General features: G+C 38.7%; 1 protein-coding gene across 1 annotated transcript in view; it reads left to right on the top strand.

Moving 5' to 3' along the window:
• HHAT (hedgehog acyltransferase) overlaps nt 1–22,471 on the top strand; it is a gene marked incomplete at both ends in the record, with an annotated part of 143,557 nt that overhangs the window by 42,241 nt on the left and 78,845 nt on the right. The gene's annotated exons all lie outside the window — the stretch shown is intronic.

Raw genomic sequence — 22,471 nt, 5'->3', positions numbered from 1 at the left:
TTTTTTTTTGCTCTGGAGAAAAATGAACATTTTCTAAAGGCTTTTTTTTCTCCCTCTGCATACTGAAGTACCTCCTTATTTGTAATAAGGCCTTGAATTTATAGACAATTGTGACTCCATGGGGGAGAGATTTGTTTTCCTTAATAGAAAGCTTGATTGATTGGATGCAGAAGATGGACTATATTCTGAAGATGAATAAGGAATGCAAAGTGATTGTTGTGGATTTTGTTCACTGACATTTGGATGAATGCCATGATTAAAGCAGGGCACTTCAAGAAGAAAAGGGAGGTTAATGCATCTGAATGCATTGTGAGGAACTTTTTTGCTCTTTGGACTTCTTTTATGTGAGCAAAGTCTCAGGAGTTCACTGAGAATGTATTTGCATTCATTTTCAAAAACCTATCACTATCTAGTTGAGTTTTTAAAGAAATGCAATCTGTACTTCAAAAGATGGCAAAATTTGCAGTCCTCAGGTCCTTAGAGAATTCTTTGTAAGTTATTCCATCCCACTAAAATGTTGCTGCTTGCACAGTTTCTGTCTGCGAAGGCTTTGACCTTGGGAGGACTAACCCAGTGTGTGAACTAGAGCATGCTGTTGACCTTCCCCTGGTTCTGAATTCATTCTAGTAGGCTACTGTGGATAAAGGCTCTGTTAAGTACTCACAGGTCTGAATCCTTGCAGGCAGCACTGATTCACTGACTCCCAGAGCTCTGACCATGGGTGACTTCTCCTGGTTACTTTTCACTCTTCTGGTCATGCACTCAAAGCATGTTTGTTTTTTTTTTTAATGTTTTCAGTACCCAGCTAAATGCTCTGGACTTGAGCTTTTACAAGAAGTGTTCAGTTCCAGTAGTATGTTGAGTGCCTATAAGCATTTCACTGCCGTAGGTTCAGCATTGCTCATAAGTGCTCTTTTCACATAGTCCTCTATGGAATCTAAGATACCCTTTTCAAATATAGCTTCTCCTCTAGTTTGTCAGCAACATGGCAACATCCAGGAAATGATAGTAGTTCTGTATCCATGCAAAGTCTGGATGCCATTCAGACAGCAATACAAAAGGCTACCTCACGGCCTCGTATTGAACTTCATGCTTTTGTGATTTAAACGAGCTACAAATAAACCCCCCACAAAATGCATGAGTTCACCCAGTAATCCTTTGTCACAGGAAGAATGAGATTGAATTATGGTTATACAGGCAAACCAGTGTCCTTACATTACATAACCCTTGAGTCATAGATTTTTATAACTTTATTTCGTATGTTTCTTTGTGTGAATCATGAAAGCATTTAAAACAGCTCTCTTCAATGAAGGCATAGTGTCAGTATCACTGAAGATGTCTGCATTTCAATATGTTGATATAGTTTTTAGTCTACTCACTATACTTAAATTCTGGTACCCATTCTATAAAATTAGTCACATCCATTTTTGATCTGTAGATATATTTAAATCATATAAGAAATATTTATAAATATGCTACTTTTGTACAGGAAATACAGTGCACAGCAAGATCTCTAGGGAATGCAGGTAACTTCTTAACCAAGAGCAGAATCACAGTAAATGTTGAGGTACTAAGTCTGAACCACTAGTAATGCTTCTACCACTGAATAGAAGGCATTTTTCTAATATACTGCATTGTTTTGCATCGTGTGGTGATACAGTACTGGAGTTGTATGCTCACATAATCCCTAAATAGCAAATATTCCTTGAATTGGATTGTGTAGAACACCTTATTTTTTGACTAATATGTCCTGTTTCCAAAGCCCACTGTGGGTCTTATGAGTGTGTTCTTTGAGATAGCTTTAATAATACTTCATTCTCTATTTGTCACTTACTCCTGTTATTAACTTGGGGATTCCTCAGACACATTTACTGTAACTGTACTGTTAAGGAGGAAATACTGTTCCTTTACATTATAGCAGTATGAGTTTTGCTTATTTTACTTTATGTAAAGGAAAAAAAAAGCCATTCCTCAGCAGTTGATTTTTGGACTGGGAAGGAGTGGACTTGGTATTACTTTCATGTTTGCCAATTGGGTTGCTATGTGAGTTTTGGCAAGTTACTGCCTTCATTGATTTTATCTATTTTAATGGTCTCTGCTCTCAAGATATTGTAGACTTTCTCTTCTGTATTCACACAGTATCTGTTGTGCAAAGTCCTCTTTGCAATTTGTGCTTCTCTGTGAAAAATAAAAATAACAAAAAGCAGAGTTGCAGAATTGTTAGAAATCTATGAATTATACACTGTCTGAAACAGGAATCCTGAAAATTCCTGGAGGAAAGACCAATAATTTATTGATGAAAAATTTCATGATGAAAACTGTGTTTTCATACAACTCATAAAAAAAAAATGTACTGCTGTGTTTGAAAGATCATTTTCCCACTGTTTTCATGATATAAGAGAAAGCTGTTACTTCATTTAGCTTCAGCAGAATTGTTAATCATGTTACTCAAATCATACAAGTACAGATATTGGTTTTTTTTCTTCCCTATACAGACAATAATAATAGTAAAAACCATACAAATGAACAAGCAAAACCCCTGTGTTTCCTAAATCTAGGCATTCTCAATATGGAGAAATGGGTTTGTTATCAGAATTTGAGTGCATAAAAGTAGCTTTTGGGATAGCAGTTAAGAGGGGAAAGAGGAAGAGTCTGCATGGTGCTGTTTGCTCACTGAAGCTATTCCATCCAAACGCTTCATCCAGTGCTGAGACCAGGGCATCAGATGAAATAAAATCTTGAACCTATGAGGATATTTACTGTCTTAATGCCAAACAGTGCTTCCTTTAGGGCAAGGCTGATTAAGGGGAGTGGAGAAGAATGACAGTTCCTGCAGGTACGATTCTTTTGAAAAATCTCCCCACTTTCAGCACTGCTGTGCCTTTGAAACTGTATGAATCATTCATTGCCATACAGCTGTGGCTTTGAAAAGAGCTGTGGGACCGTGCACCTATAACGTTACCCAGAGGTAGCCATCTGTTAGCAACACATACAGCTCACCCTGTGCTTTAACTTTAGCTTATTGAGAGTTGAAAGTTACTTAGGTTTTGTTTATTTCCACGTACAAGGATTCTTCAAATAGAAATCTTCAAGACCATCCCCTTTTCTAATTTTCTTAGGTGGAGTAAGATGTAGTTTGGATTCTGGGATCAAATTCTAATACTTGTTGCTACCTCTACTGATTTTAATTTGAGCTGATACCTGATGTAAGGGCAGAGGGGTCCCACAGAGAAACAGTCATAGTGGATCTACATATGGCACTCTTGAAGAAAAAGATACCAAGGAAAAGACTTCATCAGCCGACTCATCTATGCTTCTCATTCTCTGTAGAGTCCCATAGGACTCCTCATATCTTCATGCTACTCAAGAGAGTAACATAATAATAACTTAATTGTTCAATCCATTTAAACAAGAAGTCTTTTTTTTCCTTGTTACTCTACTCTGTTCAGAAAGGTACCACTGAGATCACATCCTGTGAAGTCAAAATTCTTCTAAAGTGCAGACACTTTTAAAAGATGACACAGTTCTTTACTGAGATGCGAAGAAGTCATTATTGGAGTGTAACCTCTATGGGAACTGTAGTCAATTGCTGAAGCCCTCAGCAATATTCGAGCTGTCCCAAGCTTAAGAGAGCTGTGTCCTACTGTTCAGTGAGAGCAATAAAAGAAAGTAGTTCTTCCTATCACTGTTTTCTCTGTTTAAAAAAAAACAAACAAACAAACAAAAAAAAAACCACATTAAACATCTGAACTTTCCCTTTCTTACACTCCTAGCTACTGGGAAGTCAATGTCTTCTGCAAACAGCCTTGTTTGCTTTGTATTGCATCCTTTCCCTAATTCTATTACTGGTGATTCCAGGCTCTGGCAACTAGACACAAATTTGGATGCGGATTTTCTGCTGGAGTGCAGCCTAAAAGATGTTCGCTTTCTGAGAGCCAAATAATGCTGATGTTATACAGTCTCTTTGCTGCTTTGAATGTGGCTGCCTATAAAATGCTATTGATGTTCTAATATACAGCACAGTACTAAAGAGATCCTAGTTGTCTTGAAGCAGGATCGATAGAGGTATTTGGGTAACTGTCTCTGTCTTTGAAGTCACTAGGCGTAAAGTCCCACAGGGATACATCCTTCCTCCACTTTTCTCTTTCAGTTTATCTGCTGTTCCAAAAACCCCAAATCTGTAGTTTCTCAGCTCATTCTGTTCTGATCACAGAGTCATCCTCACTGCATGAATGACTGTGTGTGGCCAAACTGTCTGCTGCAGCAAACCAGGCTGTGGCCTTGAGAACAAAATCTTTAGTGTGTAGCTCTGGGCGTTGATTGGCTCCACATACCCTTGCCAATACATGATGTGGTAAGATTACACCAATTTTGTCTTCCTGTGTCCTATCTAGTCCTCTAACAGTGTCTTGGTAGCTTTAACCATCAGTGTGTCCCTTCTCTCTTTGCAGGCTGTGCTTTTAGTCAGCGTATTACATTAGTCTTTTGCTACAAAAAGTGGCCACAACAGTCTTCACCTTCCTTGCAGACACCTTAAGAAAAACAAGGGCAGTAACTCCCCTTAGGAGTACAACAGGGTGCTCTAAGGGGTGGTTTCTTCATTGCATGCATCTGTTTCCACTGAGGCTAATCTAACCAATTTTGCCAGATTTTTCTGTGCCACTTCACCTTGGTGTCCTGGAAATCTGGAGCAGATGTGTTTGGCTTTATGTAGCCTATGTGTCAATGTGAGAATAGGCAATACGCAAGAAGGTAGAATCACCATGCCTGGGGGGGGGGGTTTGGAGCTTCATGATCCTTGAGGTCCCTCCCAACCCAGGCCATTCTGTGATCTTTTCTATCCTGTAATGTGGATACAGTGTACTGGAAGCAGCCCTTGTAGTGTGTTACTTGAAGTTATGTGATTAATTAGCATTCAGGAAGTCAGTGCTATAGTCTCGTTGGTAATAAAAGCCATCATAGTGATGACTAAATGTGACTGAGTGGCTTTGTGTCTAGTTTATAAGTAGTTTTGAGGTGTAAAGAGGTAGTGGTTCTAGCTTAGGAATTCATACTTGTTTAAAGTACGGGGCCTTGGGGTTTCTGCAAAAACCATTTTAAGGCTTAAAATGCAGAAAAGAGCTGCAATGAATTTATGTACAGAGATCTCTACGTGGAGAAGCTGAAAGGTATAGTAGTGCTTTTATAAAGCACTGCGGTTATATCCAGCCACGTTGCAGAGTCCTGGGAGCTTTGCTGGACAGTTCTGCAGTTTAGAAGGCTGAATTGTGTTGCTGTTGAAATTGTCATTAATGCTAAAGAGATACTAAACAAACAAATAAACAACTAAGAAGCATTTGGAAGCTTCTAAAAACTGTCTGATGCAGAGATCCAGCCTTACTGCCCTTGAAGTTTTGAGCTCAGCTCCTATGGGCTGCAGTGAGAGGTTCTTTGAACACTCTGCTGTGTGTGTGCTAGTCAGAGGTTGTAGAAAAAGCTGCTGTAGAAATGGCAGAAAATTAATTGAGGCATTTTGCCTGGATTTGGGGCAGCGTTCAACAAATGCAAGGCTGTCGGAAGAAAATCAGAGAACAATAAAGAATGATGTTAAATTGCTTCACAGCAACTGCAATTTCTCAAATGCCTTCTTAGAATTAAGGGTTTTTTTATGTATAAATAGAGAAAACAATCTGTTGTTACATAATAAATTAGCATTGAGCATGTTGCAAAAATAAGGCTGGGTTTTGTATAAACAAAATGGAATCTTTATGTAAATGTTATGTAAATGTGACATTTAAGTTAAACTGTTGGAGTGGGGAAGTTGAGATTAACAAGGTGCAGATCTCATCGTGTTTATGTGTTGCAACTGTGAATTAAAACAGTTTGTTATTCGTGTTGCTCAGCCTTTCAGCTCCTGTCTATCAGCAAGAAATACGCAGTTTGCGGAAGGCAAAGCGTGGTGAGATTGAGTTCAGGCCGCTTCTAAATAACTTCCCAATTAGTTTAGCGGAGCTGGATCAAAGGACGTCTGTCAGACGGCAGCGTGTGCCCGTGCTGAAGCCCTTGGGGTTAATATCTCAGAAGCATTTGTCACCTAGTAGTGTGCCCGGCTGCGCACATCGGGCGCTCGGTGCCCCGGAGCTCCGGCGGCCTGGCACCGCCAGAGGGCGGGCTCGGCCTGGCGCAGCGGCGTTCGGTGTCGGGTCGGTGCTCCGGTAACCGTGTGGCTGTTAAGAGGCGGGCTGCTTTCAGTCCTTGCTCTTGTAAGTTCTAGCGCATAGACCTGGTTCTAGATTTTCTGAGAGGTCCAGGAGAGTTTATAGAGTAAAGGAAGTCTGTACGTCTAAAAAACTACAGTATGGTAAGATGCAAAGAATGGGCATGAGGAACAAAAATAAGGAAGGCGGGAGACTCGGTTACTCATATCTACTTACTCACAGATTGGGTGGGTTTAGGGTATCAGCCCAGAGGTGAAAATACCTTGAGACACAGGGCTGGAGTCATTAGATCCTGATGTCTGTGTTACTGGCTGCAGTCATGTTGATCTCAGTAGTAAACTAATAAACGGGAGTTGACTGCATTTATTTACGGCACTGATGGCCACATTAGTATGTTTAGAGCTGTAAGTAAGATGCCCAGGGTGAAGGCGTAGTAAGCACAGTGCGTAGAAGCACTGCCTGTGTGGGTCAGGAGGCGTTCTTATGAATGTTCTTATGAATCACAAGCGGAATAAGATCATAGAATGACAGAATCATTTGGGTTAGAAGGGACCCTTAAAGGCCATCCAGGTCAGCTCCCCTGCAGTGAACAGGGACAGCTACAACTCTATCAGGTGCTCAGAGCCCCATCCAATCTGACTTTGTCTCCAGGAATGAGGCATCCAGCTCCTTTCCAGGCAGCCAGTTCCTGTACCTCACCAACCTGATTGTAGAATCCTCCTTCATTATATCCAGTCCAATCTCCCCTCTTTTAGATTGAAGCCTTTTTCCTTGTCCTATCTATGTAACAGACCCTGCTGAAGAGTCTGTCCCATTCTTTCTTACAGCCCTTCTTTAGATACTCAAAGGCTGCTCCCAGATCCTTCTCTTTTCTGGTCTGAACAGCCCCAGCTCTCTTAGTGTGTCCTCGTAGGGGATGTGTTGCATCCCTTGGATCAGTTTTGCTAACCCTGGAACTTTTTCTGGCTGACCTGTGGTGCTGTGGTGTATGGTGAAATCCTTGCTTCATTGTGGACAGTGGGGATTCAGGAAGATCAGAGTTTTACCCTGAGGGTCTCTGTGCTTTTTCTTTCCATAGTGAAGCAGGATAATGGTCATCCTTTGTAAAATGCTTTGAGATCTATGGATTAAAAATGCTATATAAGAGCTCAACGTTGTTATTTATTGTAAGCTCTTTACATAACGCCAAGAACAGATGATAAAACAGGACAGGAAGTAACTATTGGATTTGAAATCGCAGTCTATCACAGATGTAAATTTAGGGTGAAAGAAAAAGGAAATGTCAACTCTTCTTAGTAATCTGTACACACTCTTAATTGCTTTTACTTGGTCAGATTATGAATGCAAATAGAGCACTGCAATAAAAAAGTGATTTTTTTAGAAGCTAAGAAAAAAATGTTATTTAAGGTATGTAGCTCAATAAGGATCACTTCTTCCTTAGCTTCCTGAAGAGATTACAGCCTGTAAATCAAAATCTCATGCAGACTTCCAACTGAAATAAATAGTAGTTGGGTAACCCTCATAATTTTGAAGAATGGGTCAGAACCTTCAGTGTTTTTTATTTTATGTAACAGTCTGAAATAGAAAAAAACAAACACAAACAAACATGCTGTAGGCTTCCTAGTATATCCCAAAATGTAATTGCATTATCTTTGTGCAGTACTGAAGAATGAGCTAAGGCCATAGAAACCAGTGGGTAATACTTTTTATCATGCACTTCTTTTTTGCTTTCTCCCAAAGATTTAGCGTTTTTTTGCAACACAGCATAACTGGATATGACTGACTGATGTAATGGCTGGCTGAAAAACACTGTTCTGTCTGGTCTGGTGTTCGGGTCTACGTGAATATCAAAATGGAGTTTGCTTGCCTACATTGAATGATGTTAAGCCAAACTTAAAAAGCATAGAATAAAGCAGAATACCTGTTTGATAGATGTAAAGAGAATAAGAATGTGTAAGTAATAAGTACTATTTTTAATGTGAATGCTGATATTATATAATAAATATTAACTCATCTAGCTATAAGGATAATGGTATTGCCCTGTGCTAGTTCTGGTAGATTTAGAGATTATTTTAAAATGCATCTAGCATTTTGGTACAATAAATTGCTTTTCAAATCTGGATTAGATTATAGCTCTGAAAATATTAGATATAGACATTTGAAACCTGCTAAGTGAGGCACGGTATTTTGCCAAAAGGGCCAACCATAACCTGGGGTGCATCACACGTGTGGCAGTGACCACAGCCCCAAGCCTGCCAGAGTTCAAGAAGTGTTCGGGCAACTCTCAAACACAGGATTCCGCTCCCATATAGAGCCAGAATTTGGGCTCCATGATCTTTATGGTCTCTTCCAACTCAGGGTGTTGTGTGATTCAGTGGAAGTACAGACTTTATTTATTTATTTTTTTTTTTTAAACTAATGATGGGGAGATAAAATCAGAATATAACCTTATTAGTGATTCTGTTTGAGTTCTACCACTACTCAAATATGTGTTAAAAATACATTTTCTGCATATATGGAAAAGATGAGCCAGAAAGATTAGCCATGAGTTGCTCAGGTAACTTTTCTCATTTTAATGCCATTGGAGTGTAGCAACACTCAGGAGCAAATATTGTAGAAGAATTACCTAAGTAGAGTTGATCCCACAATGGAACAGAGACTAGCTGCCCTCTGCAGGCTTCACAGATTGTCTAAAAGAAATAATAATACATGTGTTCATTCAAAGTTGTGCAAGCGCACAGCAAAAATGAAAAGTAAAAGTCTGGCTGTAAGGCAGTATGTAGACTGACAGTGTTTTGCCTGTGGAAGAGTTTCCAGTAGACTTTTTGGTTTAGTACACAGCAGAAAAAGTGATGCTTCTTAGAAGAGTATGTCTGTCTTGTTCTCTGTATGCTGCCTGAATAGACTGCACTGTACTTCTTATAACCATTTACTGAAATCAGGCCTGCTGTCAGTATTACAGTTAGCTGCCTTTTTTGTGTTTTACTGCTGTGTGATAAACTTGTATTTAGGACCTAAGGCTATGTTCCAGTTCATAACTGAATGAGGTCTACAGCCAAATGTTGAGGACTTCAAAGTACCTCCAGAATTTCCTTCTCTGGGGATTCTGCACACAACTTGAGAGCTTCTGAGTGCAGGCTTGGAATTTCCCAGGGCCTTCGGTATCACAGAGTTGCTGATCATTCCTCTCCCCAGAAAGAGGAACAAAAGTGACCTGATTTAGATGACGTTTTTGTACTGAAAAATGTTTTATAGAATTAACCTTTCTTTTAGGATGATAGCACAAGATGGAGGAACTTGTTTTGCATTAGAAGTAAATGATTAAAACAGCAGCTGTTCAAATGGCTAGAGCTTGAGTACAGCCTTTGATGATCAGTTAGTTTTATCTGACTGCCAAGTGAGTACTTGTACATTAGTGAGACTTACGTTATAATTGGTCTCAGGGCTAGGGACTGTGTTCTATTGAAAATAAATTACAGGTGAGATATTACTAAATGAACTTTAATCAAGGGTTTCCTCTGTGCATATTCAGCAAGGATTTGTCCCATATAATAATGTAGTTGGCAGCATCAGTAACTGGTCAATATTAGTATTTCCTTGAGAGCTTCATTTGACAGTCAGCTGGTGAAATAGACATGGCATATGGTGGAAGCTTTCTGCAACGTATGTCTTAATAAATATTTAATTTTCTCTTGTCTATGGTGTCTTGTACTTTTAGAACTATGTAAACAGTAAATTTAGAGATGGTTAACAAAGTAACCATGGAAACCTGCTGTACCTTTTTTCTCTATCTATAGACGTGGTTTTTGATTGTTTTTGATGTTTTTCCCCCTAACATGATTTGAACTGAACCAACAAAATAAGCCATAAACATTATTTTATGCTTTTAGATCTAAATGTAAGTGGTAGGTTATCTAATGACAAGCAATATTTGTATAATCAATGTAGGAGAGAGTTTGCATCCATAGCACAGCAAGAATTAAATAAGTGGTACCAAATAACTGTATGCAACGTTGCAGCAGGTCACGAACAGGGATAATAGATCTCTGCATTTCTGATGAATGTGGTCTTCAAACTTGCATTTTTTTTCCATTTTGAGAAACTGGATAAGACGAACAGGTTAAAAATAATACAAGTTTTTTAATTGATTTCGAGCATATGAGTGCTAACTTGCATTAGGATCAAAGCATTCATTAGAGAAAACTATTGTACCTTTTGGGTGGAGATTTTTTGAATTGGAGACTGCCTCCACTATGAAAAAATCAAGGTCACCTAAAGTGTCTTGTTTGTATCCTCGTATCTGGAGAGACATTCCTTTGGAGAACCTGGTAGGTAGAGCAGAAAGTAGCTGCAAGTGTGAAAGACAAGTTAGCTACAAGTATAAGAGCAACCATGTGGGGGTAGAGTAGAGCTTAACCTGGCCAAGTATTATGTGCCTTTCTAATTAACTCCTTGCAAAAAATAAAAATTGTGAATACAAAATACGTGTCTTACGTAATCAAAGAAAATTTTAAGATTTGATGATAATGTTTCAGATTCATATTATAATTATGGACTATTATTTCAAGGGAATTTTAAATACGTTGGCATGACAGTAATTAAGCTTAAGCTCAGCAGGGAGGGTTAGTGGTCTTTATTTTGTCGAATGAACAATCAGTTTCAGTAATATAAAGCTATATTTCTTTTTCTGGATTAATTTAGTTGCCTAATGAGACATCTATTGCCTGAATGCTTGAATTGCCTCTTGACTTCTCTATTTTTAGAGCTGAAGAATTTTTTTTCTTTTCTTATTGGTCTGAAGCATTATTTTGTTTATTACAGTTCTGTTTGTGCTGTACTATCAGGTTTTAAGGATTTGATTTGCCTGGATTTCTGTTACTGTCCTTGGAAATCTTTTCTCTGCTTTTATGGGCAGTACCATTAGTTTCTATGATCTCTAGATTCTGTGATAGATTCTATGATTTCTAGATTCTATGATTCTAGTTCTTTGAGATGCCCATCTTTGCAAGATTTTTCCTGTAGCCTATGGTTCCTGATTCCAGACATGAGTATTTGTTGATGTTTTGCATGGCCTGATCAGAGCTTCGGATGAGCCAAAAGCAATTTAAGGATGATGAGTTCTAGTGAATAATTCTGATATTTCTTACTCATGATTTTCTCTCAGCTTTTGTTGTGTGGCACTGTGCTGCGTTCTGTCTAATACAAATTTCCAGTTCCCAAAGGAGTTGCTCTAGAAGTTGTTTTGAGTTCATGTAAAGAAATTGTATGGAAGCATTACACTTCTGTTTAAAAAAAAAAAAAAAAAAAAGGGCAACAAATAAACAAAAACCAGCCTTAACAGGGACAAAGTGTTGAATTCTACAAGGCCACTGTTGAATGGCAGTGTTAGTGCAGATATAACTAAACAAAAAGTAGTGATTGGTTTGTCTGCGGCTAAATTTCTGGGCACAGTCTGTGAATTCTCTGTTGCAGGAGAAGAGTTGAGGCATGCGCCCACAAAACTGCAGATGTGATACGTTGATATGTAGATTACTTAGAGTAGACTTGAGCTTATTTGCTTAATGTTTCCGAGTTAAAAGATATTTCAGTGCAAGGAGGTAAATAACTGTATGAAAAAATATTAACCTTTGTTGCTTTTTAGACAGCACTTAAGGAAGGGTGTTCTTTGCAGATCAGAGGCATATTACTCAAAAATCAATTTCCAAAAGTTACCTTCCAGTACCATGCATGTCCCTAATTCCTCATCAAATTATTTTTGTGCTTCGTTACACAGTTCTAAATATTTTTTTCTTTCTTCTGTTGAACTGAGGAAAAATGAAAATGTGATCCACCTCTAAGAAGCAGGGAAACAAGCTTTTATAAAGTGCTCTCAAGTGCACAGAGCAAATCAATGGGGAAAGCCTGAAAGTATTTTTCTCAAATTTCTTTCAACTTTAGCATGGCATTGTAACAAATATTGCTCAGAAAGCAATATTCAGGCAGAAGTGTTTCGCTCCAGCTGATGGTGTCTCTGAAGAGTTCAGAAGTAAATTAGAAAAATAATGACTACTTTCATTAAGATATTTCAGCTATGGAAGCAAATGTGTTAGGGTTGTATGCTTTTGCTAGAGCTGTAGATGCGCAAATGCTTTTTAGAATCAACCTGACAAGTTATTTAATCACAAAGTCGGCACATCTTTATGCTGATTATGATCACTGTCTTGAAGGCAGCGTGCATCTTTGCTGGGTGATTTACTGTTTCACTGCAATAGCATCGACCTCCAGAGCCTGGGCAGTGGTCACAGCATGCCAGCTTCTCTCATGTCTCTTGAGGGCAGTACACAGGAAACATACTGTTATGACTTATTTAGATATTACGTATTTTTATCAGTGGTGTACTTGACATTTTACACCAGCTGACAGCAAGAAGATCTTTCATTTTTTTCAATAGAGTAACATGAATAACCTGTGCATTTATGTGTAGAAATGATTTAGGGCTCTTTCAGTGGGAGTATAATGGTATTTTCACCTCGATATTAAATGAAAAAGATTAGCTAATAATGTCATGATATTGGATCTGTGTCTTGTACTTTATTGGTTGTTTCCCTGCAACATATCTGCTGAGATAAACAGATTCCTCATTCTGTTTCTCTATGTTTTACGAAAATAAAAACAATTTTGTCTCTATGCCAAGAGCTACATGACTGATGCTGCATTCTTGAAGCAACTGTTAAAGCCTTCCCAACCTGCCCTGCATCCCCCATGACAGCACTGCAGTCTTGTGGCTGCGTGCAACCTTCTGCTCCTCGGTTTGTTCCCCACGCTGCCTGTGTCAATGCAGAGGCCTGCTGGGTTCCCAGAACAGGGTTGAGAGCTTTTCCTACAAGGCCATTCCTTGTCTTATTGCAGTCTTTTGAGCAAAACATGCTGTGAAGGATACAGAAATATATTTCAGCAGTCCTGTAACAAGCAATAGAAATGTTTTAAGCTGCTATTCTTTGTATGTAGCACATTTCCAACATTTGTATTTATTTTTAAGTTATTATTAACATCAAAGGGGCATGACGTTCTTTTTCTGTTCTAGTTTACTGCTAGCCCTTAGGAAGTTATGTTAATGAAGAAAGCTCCCAAATGACTCTATTCAGATGTACATTGATGATGAAAATGTCTTCCCTGGTTTTGTTGGTTTTATCTCAGTTGTAATTTTCGAAGGCAGTGTGATTTTTTTTATTTTTATTTTTTGGAAACATGTCTAATTACTTTTTTTTTTTTTTCTTAATATACAAAAGAACAAAAGGGGACCTTTAAAGGGAGCTTGTTTGTTTTCATTCTTGTATGTGTAATAAAACAGTTTGTGGTTTGTCTGTGTATGAAATTAACTTATTCCTGAGTTTAATTTCATTCCATCTGTGCTTTTTTGTTTTTTGAGTTGTTGCTGCTAAACAAAAGATCTAAATAAAATATATATGAGCACCTGGCAACCTGGAGCTGTGCATTTGTGCACAATCCTGCCAACTCTGTGAGAAATCTCAGGCCAGAAGAGTTGTTGTTAGTGGCAGCCTACAAGGAGAGGAGCAGCAGCACAGCAGTGCTGATAATGTTGCAGTCCCCGTAGGAATAGCTAATACATGTTGTCAGTCACTGGGCTTAGAAAAGGAAGCATGGATTACATCACTAGGTAGCAAAAAGAGAATGAACGGAGGGCAGTTGCATTGTTTATTACTTGTACTGCGTATGAGAAGACAAGCAGTACATCTGTTCTGGAAAATGCTTCTGTATTTTCAGTAATTGTGGGATTGATGATTATTTGTAGTCTTTCATCTTTGTAGAGGCACTTGTATCTCGTAGCTGACATAACTGGAAGAACTGAGGCCATCCGTTTTAAAATCCACCATTACCACATGTAGTTAGGAACATGCAGAGTATTTTTAGTCTCCTTGGTGTCACACGTTTGCCATATGTGTTTGGTGTACAGTACACGTCCCAGCTCTGCTGAAATGGCTGAACGTGGGGAAACATGCTATTTAGTGAGTGTAACTCTATGCTAAATGCTCTTTCGTGCTATTTTAAATGCCTTATTGATTTAATCTGCTTAGGTGTCTCAAATCAGGGAAAAAAACCAAAAACTCTTCCTGCTATGCAAATTGTTTGAATTTGAGTTCCCAGAAAGAGAACTTTGTCTCTTTCTGGGGTATATGCTTGTTTTTGTATGCATTTTTGTATGATATGCAATGTTGCTTGTATTTGAAATACTGGAAAGTGAAGAGCCACAACTAATCTCATCTAACTGAAGACACTTTGCAATGCCTCCTTCCTTCCCCTTCACAGATTTAGGAAGGGAAATGATGCTTAAGGATTTTCATCCATTGGCATGGCTTGAGGAAGGGGAGGAAGCAGGGCCTAGTTATTTCTATTACATGCATAAATGTCTCAGAAGGCTTCATTTAAAGGCAATTGGTGCTTCCAAGACCAACGGGCTTTGATTCCTCTTGGCTTTATGGAAATTGTAGCCGCAAGATGTAAAAATAGGCTAAAAATTAATTGGCTTTGGTATTGTATCCTAGTCACTCTGCCAAAGGGTTAATCATAGCACTGTGGACTGGAGGAGCAATTCCACTAAATTCAAATCAATATTGAAATGACTGGGAGTGGAAGGCAGTTATTGGATGAAGTTCTGATAGAACAGCAGACTGGGCTTCTTGGCAGCAGAGGGCATTAAGATGTCAAAACATTAAAGTATGCATGTTAGGAAATGGGTGGGCATGTTAGAGGTAATTATTTCACAGAAAAATGATATTTCTTTCTGTGAAAGCTGTTCTGAGATAATTCAGTGTGGTTGCTGCTGTAATTAGATATGTTTGGGTTATGTTCTTGTCTTTGAACCTTTGCAAGAGACTGCCACAGCCATAGAATCCTTAGAGTTGGAAGGGACCTCTGAGGGCCATCTAGTCCAACCTCCCTGCAATGAACAGAGACACCAAAGCTAGATCAGGTTAAAGCTAAATCTGATCCAGTCTTGCCTTAAAAGTCTCCATAATCAGGGCATCAATTACAAGACTAGATAACCTGTTCCAGTGCCTCACCACCCTCGCTGTAAAAGTTATTTTCCTTGTATCTTACCTAAATCTACCCTCCTTAAGCTTGAAGCCATTTCCTCTTGTTCTGTAGCTGCAGACCCTGCTAAAGAGTTTGTCCCTTTCTTTCCTGTAGCTCCCCTTTAAATACTGAAGGTCCGCTAAGCAAAGTCCTTTTGCTTAATCTCCTTAATCTCTCAATTATTTAAGTGAAGGCAGAAAATGAATTAGTCTTCCAATCTTGTCTTTCTGATCTAGGAAAGGAAAACCTTGTTTGGAAGAGGTCTCCTGAAAGTCTTTTTCCAAGTTACGCAAGGGCTGCTCTGTAATATGTTCCCATTAATCTTTTTAGGTGAGAATAATCTTCCTCAGTTGATGTCCAACATGTTGGCACTATTTGCTGTTGTTTCGGGGCCATCTATTTTCCTGGTCCTTGAAGATAAAAAGCTCAGCTCATGGGAATGGCGTTCATATGTTCTGCTGTCAGTATTTTGCTAAGGTCTGGATTCTGTAATCCTGGTAAATCATGCAGGCTGGACTGTAAAGCACTGTATCAATAGTGAAATGTGCTGTTTTTATCTTGTATAAAACAGATAAATGCTGTTTACTGAGGCCAGTAGTCTATGTTTTTGGATGCATTACTCACCTGTTATCCAAACCGATGGGCCTGCTATTGCGGTAATACATGTGTTCATTTTGAAGTTAATGGTTCTTTATAATTTGTCGCTTACAGATGCGACAGCTGCTTTACTTAGACGATAAAGGTGTTCTTTTGTCTAACAAGTTACACTATAGGCCATGACTTTGCATCTGAATCGAATGCAGGTTTTTGGCAGTGAATTGGTCTCTAGTGAAGGTGCCAGGGGACAGTTTTGTGTCAGGAACACTAGCATCTGGGGGCTGTTTTTCAGCAGTCTAGCTGTTAAGAAAAACTCTGCCCATCTTCCTGATGCTTAATTCATCCTGCAGATCACAGTGGCTCTTTTGGCTGCTAATGTGGCTGGAGAGTACCTAGTTATTCTCTAGGTATCTTAGAGGTGCTTTGGAAAAAAAAATAATCAAATCAGAATGGAGGATGGTGGCCAAATTTGGTTGCTAGTTGCTGATGCTTCTAGGTGATTTCCTATGTGTGACACGGTCAGCCAAGACTGATTTGTTATTCAGTCTATTTCCTTTCTGCATCCTATCTGCTGTTGTCTCTTTTATGCATTTGGCAGATCTGAGGAGATGAGAGCTCTCTTTCATTGCTCTCTTTCAGTTTATTTAAAGATTACCATCTGCCCAAATAGATGCTGTTAATAAACACAGTGTGTGTGCTTATAAGTGATGTAACAAAACACAACAAAAAACAAAGACTGCAAGTAAAATGTTTTCCTACTTCCATTAGTAGATAATGGAAAGAATGGGTTCCTAACAGATCTTCAGCTACGAGGGTCTATTTACACTTTTCTTCCTTTCCCGAAGATTTCCACCTTCAATGGTAATATCACAGAGGCGGCTTTGAAAGAGTATCTTCTAAAACTTTGAAGACTGAGTTTAAAAGCTTTACTGAAGTCAAAGTTCCCAGTATCCACAAGGGTACTTGCTCTGCTACTTTGACTTTTCCTGTTATTTTTTTTTTTTAAGCAGTTGGAAGTATTGCATCAGGGTTGCATAAGCAACAGTAGCAAACCAATTCCCTCCTAATGCTCCTGCTTGTTCCCCCATTTGTTTGGGTGATTACTCCTGCCTATTTGGAGGGAATGCTTGGGGCGGGGCCAGCAAGTGGTGCCAGCACAGTAACCTTTGTGTTCTTTCCTGAACGTCTGTTGCTAGTAAGTATGAAAAACACTCCTGTGTAGTCCTTTTGACCCTTCTGGAGTATTTTTTTTTTTTCTTTTTTGTTGCTTCCCATTATGCAGTAATCTTTATTGCAGTGAGAATGTTAATTTATTTTTCTTTCTGGAAAGAAAAGCACACGCTTCCCTATTTTGCATTCTTGCAGCTTGGAAGCTAGTGATCGTCACCATTTTTTCAACTGTTTTCCATCAGCTTGACAGCAGCAAAAAAGATATTTGAAATACTACATTACCTGTGCAGTGGTACTGTCCTGATGCTCATGTGAAATGACCAAGATTGATTGCCATCTACATGCCACAGCCATACTTGCTTTCAGGGTACTTTTTAGCAACAGATCTATCAAAGCCTGGGCAATGAATAATAAACAACAGATGCAAAATGCATTTTTGCAAGAACTGTTGTGCCTCCTCTGCAACTTCTACAGACAGGTCTGTACAGAAGGATCCTAAAAAGAAGGAAGGAAATGGTTTGTTCTATTGGTATTAAAATCTAACTGAAAAGTGATGTGTAGCTGATCTGCTTTTTATTCTTTTTTTCTTTCTTTCTTCTTTTTTCCCCAAACTGGAAGAAACTGGAGAACCCTGCTATATGCTGAACCTTACCTGAGACTTCAGAGACTTGACAGTGTTTTACCTTGCTTCATCCAGTCTTTAGAAGGAATCCTCAGGGTGATACCCATAAAAGGAGAGGCAGGAAGGCAGAGAGAAGGAGTTTAGAATTATTATTTTGATTCCTACTAGCCGAGCTAGGAACTAAATTACAGTGACCTGGAGCCAAATTAAATTTAAGCGTGTCCAGATCTTGGTTAGAACTTGCTGATGGAAGACTTTTTATTCTTTAAATACAGTTGGTGGCCAAAATATTTTCACATAAAATGTATTTAAAAAAAAAAAAAATCCAAAAAAATTGTATAGGATTCATAAGTTGATTTAGAATTTTTTCTACAGCTAGGTCTTGTGTTATTTGGTTACTTTTAGCATTAGGATCTTAATCCAGTGACTACTCATAATATCGGTCATTTAGACACCTCTTGTCCTTTCCTGTCAAGTATTCAGTTTTCCTTTGCTCATCTGTGCACCCTCTCCTTGCTTGCACAGTGACTTGTGCAAAGAGTAAAGTTCAGTCCAGCTACCAGCATGAGAAAAGGGGAGGAAATCAATACTGAGGTCTTTGCCTCTTCCCTAGATAATTGCATTGAATTCAAGATTGCTTTGACGCTTGAAGTTTTCCTGGTATATCAAACAGTGATGAGAGATGCTTGTATTTAAGGTGGAGGGCCCTTCAAATGCACCAGCATAAATGCTTCTGAAGTATTTATGCAACTTTGGTGGATGTTTCACTGTAATTATTCTTTCCTCTATTAGAAAGAACCAACAAAACATCTATGAATGTATACTGTAAATGGAGATACAACTTATATGTCTTGTCTTGGATTTAGGTATCATAGGTTGAATATTCTGTTTTCCCATGTATTTACAAGAAATAAATATCTGAAATTTTTAACATTGAAATAAGTAGGTTATTTCCACTGAATTTACAAGTTAAATAAAATTTTGTCCAATCAGATTTTTCTGATAAAACACCAGCATTTTGTAACATCTTACTTGCTGTGTGTATATGTATAGAATTACAGAAAACAAAATGCAGTAATTTTGACCTTAAGAAAGAAAAAAGCATTATATGGTGTTGAAATGATACGTGAAAAAGAATTCTAGATGTTCAGACGTTATCTTCTAATGTCTCCTTGCTGTCAGTCCCAGATTTTGCCTGAGATTTTCTCTGGATTTGAGAACTTTTCTTTTAAAAGAAAAGAAAACCAAAAACCTGAAAAAATCTTGAGAACTACTGCTTTCTGTCACTGTACCTGAGCAGTCTTTTCTGCTGAAGTGCAGTTCCCCTTGAAACTGTTTCTGTAGCTTCTGCTAGCCAGCCTCTTTCTGCCTTTTACATTCATTTGGCTTCTTCAGTGTAACCTTTTCCATTCAGTTCACTTAAGGGTTTGGAATTGTGGGGGCCATGGGTGAATTTATTGTCTGTTTCTACAACATCTATTGGTGACATCTCTGCCTTTCTTTTTCTCTCATTCTCTGTCAGCTGGTTACTTTTTCTAGCCTTTGATCCTTTCTGCCAATCTTAATTCTTTTTCTTGCACCTTCAGATAGCCTCCTTAGTGCTGTGCTGCCCCTACCTAGTTGCTGCCTTAAAATAATCATTAATGATGTTGATAAGCAACCAGTAGCAAGGATGGCCAGTAGTAGATGGAAGAGGTGTGGTATTGCTGGAGCCTGGCACTGGGGCAGCTGTGGAAGTGTTTGTTATTTCCCTGTGTCCTGTAGTGTTCACTAGAAAGTGTTCCTGTGTCTTGCTGAACATTTCAGGGCCTGTCTAAAAAATATCTGTTGAGGAATGTGCGCATGTGGAAACATTGTAATCGTGCACTAGGCTCTGTATGGTTTGTAGGACCGTTCACTGTTAGTGCAATGGGTTGTTTGGGACCAAGGTCTCTGTGTTTCACCATCAGAAGGTGCTTCACCCATCTGTCGCCCTCCTCTTCCCTTCTCCAGGGTAAGTGTATTAGATTCAGTTACAGATTATTAACAATTGCCTTTCTCCCTGGAAGGTAACTTGAAAGTTGATCTTTTCAGTCTGCCCAGGCATCTGTCAACAGTCCAGGCTGTTGACAACCTCCTTGTCATCTTTTATTTCCCCCCTGGTGACCTAGTATGTCTGTGAGCAGTCATCATGCAGTGTTCCATATTTGTAGCTGGCATGCCTATTTATATAGATATTTACAGAAGTATAATGGTTAATATAATAAGCGACTTCCTTCTTTAGTGCAAAGCTCCAGCTCATGCAAATGAAGTTTCAGGGGAAGGAAGGGCACAATTTGGAACTGGATTCTAGAGCAATTCTGCTTGATTTTATAGAAGTTCCCCCCCCCCCCCACCCCCCCACCCCCAGGTTGCTTTTTGTGCCAGGCAGATAGTCTGTAGCTTAGCTGTTTTCCCCAGCACAGAACAGTGTGCCCTTGAAACAGTATTGCTATGTTCACACTTCTCTGTCTTTTTTAACCTGCGTGGCTGAGAAGCTTTCATTATTCCTAGATAGAGTGCCACAATGAGTGTCACATCAAGCGGTCCAGCTGGCATTAAATATTGCTGTGCAATTTTTTGCTTCTGTGGACTACTACTGACACATGAAAGCTAGTTAGCATTCTCTATACTCTTGCCTTACTAAGAACTGATCAAGTTCAGGATTTGCTTTCTGTGGGGCTCAGACCCAAAAGATTTCATTGTAGATGTCTAATCGTGGAGGAATGTCAGCAATCCTGATCTTCAAAGGTAGCAGGTCCTTCTATGTGTTTACAAGTGAAAAGTTATTGTTTCAGGAGATGTCTCTGACAGACAGTGTAGCTCACAGTTTTGTAGTGTGCACCGACCCAAACCAAGAGTTGTAATAAAGGAACCACCTTGAACGCTTTATGCAGAGCAGGGTTCTTCGCTTGCAGATGCACTTAGAAAAATGTACACAGTTTCTCTTCATGCCTAAGAGTTGTGCTGTATTGTGTAAACATCATCTCCTTTGTGGTGAGTGAAAAAAATACAGAGTGTGGTTTTGTTGTTGGTGGTTTTAACAGATAAAGGCATTCAGGTACTGTAGTGATGGGGATACAATAAGCATTTTTATGGGACAAGAAAGAATGTGCTTTGACAACTCCCGGCTGTTCAAATAAAATACAGAACATTCACAGTGCCTGAAAATAACTTTGAAATAAACAGAAATCTTTTGAGTATTGTTTTGAGTGGGTACACTATTCTGGATTACGTATGACATGCAGTGAATAAGCAGAGTGTTACGATGGCATTCAATGTAACTTTCTTGTCCAAGTGAGATAAGTAGAAAGAATATGGTTTGCATTCATAACCTGTACTATTATGACAAATCTTCTTTTGTTTACCTATTTGTCTGCCTTGTTATGAATTTTCATGTATCTATTTCACTCAGATAGTGTACAGGAAGCTTTACCAAACCCCCATTAGAGATTGTGAACTGGCTGCACCTTATTAGATCAGACTGCATATTTTAAAGATGTTTTCTTATTCATTTAAAGTATAATGGCAACCTGGCTATTTATCTAACTGGAAAGCAATGCCCATTTGCAAGCATGCTGATGAAAAGAATGTCTTTTCTAAAAAGTCATTAGAAACCAAAGATAATCTTTGACATCAAATGTGTCAGTACAGAATTGGTATGCAAGCTGAAGGGTCTAGACAAAAAGGACTTCTAGCTATGTGCTTTCTGTGTGTTCTTTCACCCACGAAGAGATCTGTATTTGTACGTTGGCTAATAATGACAATTCATACTTAAATTACTTTATAATTTCAAGGAGCTGCACCAATTTTAATTAGCATGTCTCACCTTGCTTCCAGTCAGCTTATTCTCACTAAGTCAGAACACATTACTGCTTGGCGTGCAGTGTTTCAGGATAATCAACTTTCAGCTTGCAACCAGTCTAAAGTATGTTCTTTCTAGTGTACAAGCAGCTTTTAATACTTATATGTGGTGAGGTCACTTGCATTTGAATAATTGTGATATAATTTTAAAGCACAGTTACCATCTCAGTAGTAAAACCATTTACACTATCATCTGTTAAATGCAAATTTATAAGATACACTTAATTTCTGTCTCTCATTCCTTCTTCAGCTCTGCTTTAATTTCCATTTAGCTGCAGAGGGAAAAAGAAAAAAAAAGATACTGCAAAGGAACAGAAAGCAAAGTTGGGATATTTTTTTCCCTTCTGCAGTTCATTTCCATGTATACTTTTAATGATCCTTTTTCCAATTTCATAAACTTTCTGGTGTAAAACAAGCAGTAGGGTATTTGCAAATGGTGCCTGCGCAGTTAGCTAGCTAGATCCTAATCTGTCTTCACTTTGAAGCATGTGTGTTCAAACACTTGGCTATTAGATTCATCTGATTCCAGTGCAGGCTTAAAACTTTGGATCTCCTTAAAATGCTTTGGGGAGCTTGTTTAGGGAGTTTGTTTTATCTGTTGTTACTGTCTGTATCATGGTGACAGGTGAAAAGTAGAATATGGAGATGGACATGTCAAGCAATTATTTTTGTATTGTAGTGCAGCTCTTGGTCACATTTGACAACTTCGGTGTTTTTGAATACTTGATCATCTACTGCCAGCAGCAGACAATAAATAAGAGATACTGATTCATGCCTACCTTTTTATTGATCGAGTGCTGTCAGTACAACATTCTTGTCTTTCCTCTCTGTCCTATTTCTCTCACGCATGCATGCAAGAATCCATTTGGAGTTAGCTGGATAATAGGATGTGAGCCTTGCTGTGCTCATTAGTGCTTTAAAAATCCCA

The sequence above is a fragment of the Tetrao urogallus genome (genome assembly GCF_951394365.1).
Source record: "Tetrao urogallus genome assembly, chromosome: 2".
NCBI classification, from domain to species: Eukaryota; Metazoa; Chordata; class Aves; order Galliformes; family Phasianidae; genus Tetrao; species Tetrao urogallus.
Note: the sequence above shows the minus strand (reverse complement) of the source record. Positions and strands in the feature narration are given on the sequence as shown.